This window comes from Microtus pennsylvanicus, chromosome 7 (genome assembly GCF_037038515.1).
Source record: "Microtus pennsylvanicus isolate mMicPen1 chromosome 7, mMicPen1.hap1, whole genome shotgun sequence".
Classification (NCBI taxonomy): domain Eukaryota; kingdom Metazoa; phylum Chordata; class Mammalia; order Rodentia; family Cricetidae; genus Microtus; species Microtus pennsylvanicus.
The window spans coordinates 13,271,358-13,281,297 of record NC_134585.1 but is presented as its reverse complement, the minus strand read 5'-3'; positions in this window follow the sequence as shown (position 1 = coordinate 13,281,297).

Below are 9,940 nucleotides of genomic sequence, written 5' to 3'. Positions count from 1 at the left end.
GTCTAGTTTGGTCCTATGCTGGTTCCTTCCCTGGAAGTTGGTGAGCTCCCATTAGCTCAGGTAAACTGTCTCAGTGGGTGAACCCATCATAGTCTTGACCTCTGTGCTCATATTCTCACACCCACTCTTCAACTGGACTTTGAGAGCTCAGCCCAGTGCTCCCTTGTGGGTCTCTGCCCCTGTCACTATTAGTTGCTGGATGAAGGTTCTATGGTGACATTTAATATAGTCATCAATCTGACTACAGAGCAAGGCCAGTTCAGGCACCCTCTCCACTGCTGCTTAGGGTCTTAGCCAGAGTCATCTTCGTGGATTTCTGGGAATTTCTCTAGTGCCAAGTTTCTCACTAGCCACAAGATATCTCTTTCCTTGCTCTAATCTCTGTCCTTTCCTATCTCGACTATCCCGTTAATTACTAGCAATTGTGAGGGATAGGTAGAGAAAATGGAATTGAGCCAGGAGACACATATTGATCACAAAATAGATGACATAAATTGTAGATAACTGCTGAAATATGCCAGGTTTTTTTTATTTTATTTAGACAAATACAAGCCTTTGTTCCATTTATCTCTGACTTACAACCCCAAACTTATCTCCAAATAGTATATTTTTAAAAATGGAATTGTTTTTACATTTATCTGAAGGCATGTACAATACATTTCTAATTTGAAAATCCTCAGAGTAAACCTTGGGATAGGTTAGTTACGCTTGCTAAAACTTTGCGACTAAACTAACATGTCTGAAGTGTGGCTCAGACATGAACTGATTATGAAGAGAGCCTGGTTTTCCATGCACCTACGTGTCCAGCTTATATGGATTCTTGGAGAAGAGCTTTTACCGGTTTAAGTACAGTCAGCTGTGTGTGTTCAAGGTTTGAGCTATTTACTCTTTTGTTTGTTTTTAATATTTACTCTTACATTTAAGTATTTTTTATTATTGTTTGATTTTCTTTTATGTATAGTACTAGCCCAGTTTGTCCAAAAGGAGGTCATATCCTGGAAGAGGTAAGGAAAGAGCTAGAGTTGGGGTGGTAGGGGTCGGGGTTCACAAGAAGTAACTCCATGGTGTGGTTCCTCGCAGTCCACATTGTTTGTTCTACAATGTGTAGCCAGGCTCCTCCCATTGGTCTGCATTTCCTCTGTGTCTCCATCATCTGCTCTTAGTGTGATAGTATCTCTAATTTTTTGTCTAAAGACACCAGTAATACTTAATTGGGACTCAACCTAATGATCTTATTTTAATTTGATTACTACTATAAAGCCCCATCCATTTCCAAATCAAATCACAGAGTCACTGAAGGCTAGATTAGAACAAATTCTCTTTTTATAGACTATAACGGGTAAACAGAAAAAATATACTACATATTCAAGAGGTAGTATAAACACTTATTAAAAAAAAGAAAATTATCTAAGACTATTCTGAATCTTACTTGTTTAGTTACTGTTCTATTGCTGTGAGTAGGCACCATGACCAAGACAATTTATAAAAAAAAAAAAAGCCTTTCATGGGGGCTTGGTAACAGTTTCCCAGGGGTAGTCCGTGATTGTGGCAGGACGCAGGCAGGATGGTGCTGGAGCAGTAGCTGACAGCTTCTTATACTGCTAGCCAGGCAGCGGGAAGGGAGACTGGGCCTGGCGTGGGCTTTTGAGACATCAAAGCTCACCCAATGACACACCTCAGACAAGGCCACACCTCCTAATATTTCCCAAGAAGTTCCACAAACCGGGGTACAAACGTTTAACTGTGGACCTGTGGGAGCCATTCTCATTCAAACCACTAGCTTTACCCTCTGACGTTGCCCAGAGTACTGTGATTGTGTCTTAATTAGGTGGGTGCCACAGATGTAACAACATCTCATGGCCAGAATCCATTAATTGGTGTGCCATGTCATCATGCAATTAGGGAAAAAATATCATGCTGTAGCAAATTAATTCTATTGGTATAAATACAGGTGCACTGTGTCTCAATAACTGAGTGGGTTTGTGTCAAGGTCAGTGTAGGTGATCCCCATTGATCAATATAGCCTTGAATCCTTTCTGTGTGGACACTAGCTCATAAGGTAGCTGAGCTTTAATATGATCTTGCTTAGTGCTGTAGGTAAATAATTTCCTAGCTTTTAACTCTTTAATTTGAAACTTATCTGTGAGGGGGAAAGACATGTGAGAATATACATTAGATAGTTGCTTTCATCACTTTGCATACCTTTGGGTTTAAATTGTGTTTGTTTCATTCTCTGCCTGTAATCCTAGATTGATAGCTTAATTGGGGCACAAGAAACACAGTTATAAAAACATGTCCTCCAGGAGGAACAAGTGAACTACTCTGCATTTAATTTCAAATTCTTCCTTGTCAGTAAAGCTTGGATTTGGAAGAACACTTGACACCGTATGATCAATGATCCCGATCAAGCATCCTGTCAGAGAGAGGCATAAAATTGATTAAAGGATGTCCCATTTCTTGCAGAATTCAAGCAGTTTTGGGGAAATGCTAAACTGATTCAGATATTTTACTGTAATCCTGATCAAAGAATCATATATATTGAGGGCATCACTTCTCAACATTTTTCAGAGTGACTTTAGAAACTTCAGGTTCTGAGTTCAGTCAGCTAAAAAAGTACAGAACATTTAAAGTGTGGAGGTGAGTGATTTAAGAATTGATTGACAGAATATCCCAAAGCTTAAAATAAGGTGTAGCTTCTTGATAATACCAATAGACATGCTGATTTGGACAGGGGAAAGCTTGGGAAACCACAACTCTAGACAACGTGGGAATTCTGGGCTTAGAGAAATACATCTTTCCCATTGAAAAGAACAAAAATTGGTTATCCAAAACCAAATTGTCAGTCCTGAGATCAAACACACATGTCATATGGACAAAAACAGGTTGCATTATGTATTTATTAAAGTACACATACCCACCAACAATTAAATGTTTAAAAGCCATGAATTTGAAAGAAAGCAAGGGCAGTGAAATACATGCAAGCATTGGAAGGAGAGAAAGTAGGGGGAAATGATGTAACTGTAATCTCAATAATTAAATGGCAAGTTTTAAAAAGAATGAGTCAAATTGTTGTGGGCCCTAATTTAGGGTTTAGAACTATGTGGCTTGAATGCATTCAGATCACTCCAGGCCCGCTCTGCGACTGTGAGTCATCTACCGGGGCACTGGAATTGCTACGTGCTCCTGAATGTGCAGGTGCACGCCTTAATTGAGATAAATGACCGTTGGGGGCTCTGGAAGTTCTGCAAATAAGTTGCGTAAAATGGAGTAAGACGTAAGACTAAGTACAGTAGCCTAAGGAAAACTAGACATGGTTGGTAAGTCGCACAGGGCTCAGGGAAACTAGGAATATAAGGAGTAGGAACTAGATTTAGGGATTGTTCAATACTCAAAATAACATAATAAAATTATGTGTAATCATAATTTTACACTCAGTATCTAGTAGACATTGTGGTAAAGGTTTGGGTGATAGATCTTTAATTGAAACAATCCATAGAGTTTGTGAATGTTTCTTGTGTTTAACTGAGGAAAAGTAAGACTGATTCTTTACTACATTGCCAAAGCTGAGGTTTCATTTTAACACTGTTACAGGAATGGCGGTCGTGGTCTTAGTACGTGGTTTATACCATAGTGATAGGAGATTGGAGGGTATGTGGGAACCAGAATCCAGCTAGCCACACAATTAGTGTAAGAATAAAGAGGAGATGACAGCTCATTGTGGTGATGGTTTAGGTAGGGATTGTGTCCGTGCAAACTGAGTTAACATAATAGTGAGAGTATCAGCGCCATGGGTTTTTTTTTTATTTTTATTTTTTTAATTTATTTATTTATTAAGGATTTCTGCCTCCTCCCCGCAACCGCCTCCCATTTCCCTCCCCCTCCCCCGATCACGTCACCCTCCCTCATCTGCCATGGGGTTTTGAATGCGGCTGAGAAGCAGCTGTGCCGCAGGTAGCCTGTTGCCCAGGCTGCTCTAATCCCAACAAACTCCTTTTCTCAGTACACATGTAGTGACTGTGTCAACTGGGACTTCCCCCAAGTTTACCCGACATCCAAGACTACTGAATGTCCGTCGTGTGTTGTAAATGCACTGTAATGACAAAAGCAGCCGTGAGGTACAAGGGCTCGCCCAAGTTCTGAGGGAAATGATAGCTAGTATCCAGAAGCTCAGTCAGTGCGGGGATTACCTCAGGAAGCACTCGTCGGGGTGAAAGGAAAGGCTTCCACTGCTCTGAGAAAGAACAATTCCAACAGGAAAACAAATCTTAAATAAAATAAGTAAGCATATTCTGATTTGGTCGACAGTCACTTTCAAATGTAAATTTTTCTTGAGGCAGCATCTCATAAATCCCAAAATGGGAGTCTACGGCAGGAGACTAAAGCTAACAATGGAATCCTAATCCTCCTACCTCCCAGCCTGACTGAGGCTTACTGAAACTGTGCCAGTTTCCCATGTGGAATGTTCATTTCAATAATTTAAAACACGAATATGTTACCATTTAATTTTCCTTTTTGGTGTCATGGTACAGGGACAGGCTGCTCCTGGCTAGCATTGCTCCTTATATTCTAGTGTAGGAGAAAGAACAGTAGGTGTGAGATTTAGCCAGTTATATTGGATAAGACCCAAACTCTCTGGCATGTCTTTTCTTTACCAGTCGTATGGTGATGGCAATCAATGCTACTATAAATTATGTTTTGACTTTATAATTTGATTAATTTCTTTCTAATTTACCTATTTCTAGATGTGAAGTGACTTTTATTCTCTTCTGGATCATAGTTAGTACCAAATGCCCAGTCCTCTTCAAATTAAATTTCTGCTACCTCCAAAACTCACTGGGGAACCTGCTTATGAATCAAGGAAGGATTTAATTTATCACACAGGAACTCTTGACATGTGTAATTAATCTCTTCTTGGGCAGCTTTTTCAGAGTGCAGAAGTTCAGCATCCCCTTTCCTATTAGGGTCTGTGATCCCTGAGGATCTGATGGCAGGCTCCTCAAGTAAATACTTGGTAATAGAAAAGATCAAAATTGAAATAACACACATGGCTGTCAGACCACCTGATGCCCTTGTATATGCAGTATTCTTACAGTGTATTTAAAATACTGTCTTCAGAGACAGCTGACCCAAGCTAGTGGGAGGTCATGAACTTGTCAGGGACCAACCTCGACAAAAATGCCTCTTGCCAGGGTAGGGACGTTGGGATTTAAGAATATAGTAAATAATACAAAATGCGCTTAAAAATAATAAGGCAGAAACATAGAGGATAGTATCAGGAGGGAGTTCCAGTGAAATTCACCTGTGTTTAATATCCAATTGCTTAAAATATCCCTGACCCCAAAAGGTAGGAGTAAGACAAAAAACTGCATTAACACGATACAAGGAAATGAACATACCAATTGAAGGTCTCAGGCTACCACAGTTCAACATTCTGTTGGTAGAACAAAACAAGTCATGCTCATACCCTAGACCAAAACATTTTGTAGGCAAACCACTCCCTGGGTGGAATCTAGTGTTGTCTCCATAAAGGATATGGGCCCTTATTTGGATCCTTAGACTTTTGTTTGTGGTAGAAACATATCTGCTTCTCTAAGCCTGAAATACAAGGGCTGACTTTTAGTCACACCTGTAGACAATAACCCTGAGAGAGCAGAACTCTCTGGTCTGAGTCTAGGTGGCATCTTTGCTTGAGGTAGAAAGAAAAAACCTTGAAGAATAGAAGTAAGTTCCAACTCTGGTCAATGTGGAAACAGCCTCACATTCCTGGACCTCCACACAAACTATGGAGTGACAGCTGGGGATCTTGCGTGGAACCAAACAAGACCCTCTGAATGTGGGTGACAGTTGTGTGGTTTGATCTGTTAGGGCCGGGGCTGGCAGTAGGACCAGGATTTATCCCTGGTGCATGAACTGGCTTATGGAGCCCATTCCCTATGGTGGAATACCTTGATACCGGGTTGGTGGTGGTAGAGTGGGGAGCTTGGACCTGCCTCAGGTTGGTATGCCAGACTTGGCTGACTGTTGGGAAATACTATTTTCAGCTGTTTGACTTTTGCTTATGATGAATTTTTTTTTATCTCTGTGAAACTGTGTTATTGTGCCTGTCTAAAACACCTGATGGAACTAATAAAAAGATAAACAGCCAATACCAAAACAAGAGCAAGGATAGGCAGGGCTTGTAGGCAGAGAGTATAAAGAGAAGATGAAAAATCTGAGAGGAGAGAGAATGAGAAGCAATGAAAGAAGAAGGAGAGGAGGACATGCAAGCCAGCCATGGAGTAAGAAGGAAAGGAAAAAAAAAGATAGAAGCACGGAGGCAAAAGGTAGTTGGGATAATTCAAGTTAAGAAAAGAAACAAACCAAGCTAAGGCTGGGCATTCATAACTAAGAATAAGCCTCCATGTGTGATTTATTTAGGAACTGAATAGTGGACCCCTCAAACGGCCAAGAGAGTAAAATATCCCACAACAATTGACTCCCCAAGGAAGTTCTTATGCCCTCTGAGAAGTGGATGGGAGGTAGGAAGGGGGAAGGTAGAGGGAACAGGTAGAGGGGGAACTGGGATTGGGGTGTAAAATGAAAGGCAAATTTTTCTGAAAATAAAATATTGTGCTGTGCCTCTCTTCAACCCATTACCTGTACTGGAAAGGTCAGTCTGCAGCAGTAAAAGGTGTGTCCTTGTCACTGCAGACCTCTGGACAGTGAACAAATTGAGAAGAATCTAGGCACAGCCAGAGTCATTGTTTTACTTTTGTGGAGCTGACTAAGTTTGGAAATACTGTGTGATTGCTGAAACACACATTGTAAGCAAGATGAGTATGGAAAGGAGAGGTGGTGAAGGGAGTGAGGTTGGGTGAGCTCACAGCCACAGATGACGATACATTTTTTAAAAAACTGTTATTTATGGAATAATGATTTAGAACATATATTAATACTTTATCATGCTGTTGCGTAGATGATGAGCAAAAAGTGCAGTTTGCACGTGGTAAGATCTAGTCTTTGAAAACATTAAGGATCTACAGTAATATATTTTCCATTCAAAGCAATTAAATGTTTTATAATAGAGATTATATACTTCATCATATATTAAGTATACAACTGCCAATGAAGTCATTACCCCCAAAGTGAAAGACTGTGACTAACTGCCATTAATTAATTATAATTAATCTACCATTGCTGGAGACTGAACCCAGGATCTTCCTCCACATTAGCTAAGTACCCTGCATCCTTAGTCCCTGCATGCCTACTTTTAGGTAACGATTCGGATACAAGAGTCTCTATTTAAACTCCAATAACTCTTCTGTAGGATTAAGTATGAATACGTTTTGTTACAGATGGATGATTCAAAATGAAACAGGGATCCACATATGTGTATACACATATATAGAAAAATTCATATGAACACATAAAGTCATAAGTTACTTTAAAACACCACCACAGCTAAAGCTGGATGGATTCATGTCCTTTCTCAGAGGACATGATAGATGTATATAAAAAAATGAAGAAATCTGGTATCCAGATGTAAGCCTCCTGTGGTTAGATACAAAGCCTTCCTTGGCAGCTGAAGACACAAATGAGGTTTGGAAACAGATGATGGCAATAAGTTAACCCAGGACAGAACCTCCCGACAACCAGCTCCTCCAGCTCTTCTTGTCACACTGTCTCCCACTGGGCTTCTCACCATGACAGTAAACTTTCTTCAGGAAGTTCCATTTTGTAAAGCTCCAAGTGAACCCCACGCAGGCTCCCAGACTTCTCCAAAGCTGCTAGATCATTATGGCTTCCAGATGGCCGGGGCACCCATGGACAAGAGCCCCACATTCCACATTCTTCAGTCCGGGATGCTTTTCTCAGTAGCCTTTCAGTCACCAAGGCATGCTGGCTAGTTTTAGGTCAACCTGACACAAGTTAGAATCATTTTGGAAGGAAAACCCCAGATGAGAAGCCTGCTGGTTTTTGTTTGTTTGTTGTTTTGCTCTTCTTAGTGTTTGTTTGGTTTTGCTTGAAGACTGACGTGGCAGGGCACCGCTCACAGTGGTCTATACCACCACGTTGGTTCTCGGTGTTTTAAGAAATCAAGCTGGACAAACTATATGGAACAATTTAATAAGCGACACTCCTAGTGGTCTCTACATCAGTTCCTGCCCAGAGTTCCTGCCTTTACTCACCAGGCTGAGGAACTACAAGCTGTAAGATGAGATAAACATTTTCCTCCCCAAGGTGTTTTATTACTACAATAGAAAGCCTAACTAACACAAAGAAGGTGGTAGCGGAGATGATAGTGTTTTTCTAATATGCCTGACCATGTTTTGGGCAGGATTCTGGAAGGATTTTGGAGCACTGGACCGGAAAAGCAACTGGGTTCTCAGAGCTCAGTGGACTATTATTTCTGTGGAAGTTCGGTAGATAAGATTGCTGAGAGTGCTCCAGACAGCGTTGGCTTAGGAAGCTTCAGAAGGAAATTTTTAGAGTCCCTGCAATACTCCTGGAGCATTTGTGTGGTGTTTTGTGTTAATCTGTGGTGTCTGGTCGGTCAGAGCTGAAGAATCAGCTGTGATCGAGAAGACCCTAGCGCTACTGAAGTAAATCTTTTTTCTTGGTAGAGACAATGGGTACTATTCAGCAGGGACTAGAGAATCAGACTAGAGATTAAGAAGAGACCAGCATCAAAGAGGTGAAATCTGGGAAGTGCTTCCTCCGAGTCAGCACATGGAGACTGTGAGCCAAAGGTCAGAAAAGCTGTACCCTGTATTAGTAGCCAAAGCTGGTAGTTTAAGAGTCACCCAGGTGGTGCTGGGTTTGAAGGCATGAAGGTTTCATTGAGAGAGGCTGGGACAGACCATTGGGTAATATGCAGCCTCAGTTACAGTAAAAGAGCTAGGATTAAAGGGCTGTGGAGAGAGACCGTGCCTTTGCATCATGTGGCAGGGTTTGAGGCCCTAGAGAGAGCCCAGGAAAGACTACTGTTGAATGTGCAGCCTGATTACATTGGAAACCCAAGCAATATGGAGAAACCAATACAACGAGACCACTCCTAGGCCTGCAACACAAATGGGGTGGAGCTGGCCTGAGCCAAGGAAACCAGACTGTGTGTGCTGAGCAGGGTGGGGCCAGGGAATTGGCCCCAAGTCCTTTGGAGGAGCCCAGAAAATCATGAATGAATCTGAGAAGTCTGACACTGATCTTCATGCTGGTGGATTTTGGTTTTTCTTTAATTTTATTGTGGCTCTTCCCTACTGAAATAAAAAAGTATTTAACCAATTTTCATTTTACAGGAGTCCAAAGTTAAGAGAATTTGAACTTTGAATGAGATTTCGGACTTTTAGAGAGACTAGGATATTTAGAGACTTTGGATATTTTGAAGAGACTGAACTTTTAGGTTGAATTTCTAAAGATTGGACTTTCAATTTTATACTATGTCTTATTTTGTGATATTTAATAATATATTATCTTGAAAACAACAAAAAAGAAAAGGTCTAGTTTAGTAGTGATATGTTTGTGTGCAAAATTGACAAGGGACCAATTCTGCTGGCTAGTTTCATGTCAACAAATTAGAGTCATTTTGGAAGAGAGAACCTCGGGGGAGAAAATATTCCCAATAGATTGGTTTGTAGGAAAGTCTATAGTGCATTTTCTTGATTGAAGATTGACATAGGAAGGCAAGGTCACTGTGGGAAGTACCACGCCATGGGCAGGTGGCCCAGTGTGTTTTTTCTTATACTGAACAAGCCATGAAGAACAAGCCAGTAAGCAGCACTCCTCCATGGCTGCTGCATCAGTTCCTGCCTCCAGATTCCTGCCTGACTTCTTCCCTAACCTCCCTAGATGATAGACTACAATCTGTAAGGTGAGATAAACACTTGGCATCTCAAATTGTTTTGGCTCACAGTGTTTTATCGCAGTGATAAAAATTCTAAGGCACAAGTTGACTTTGATATTC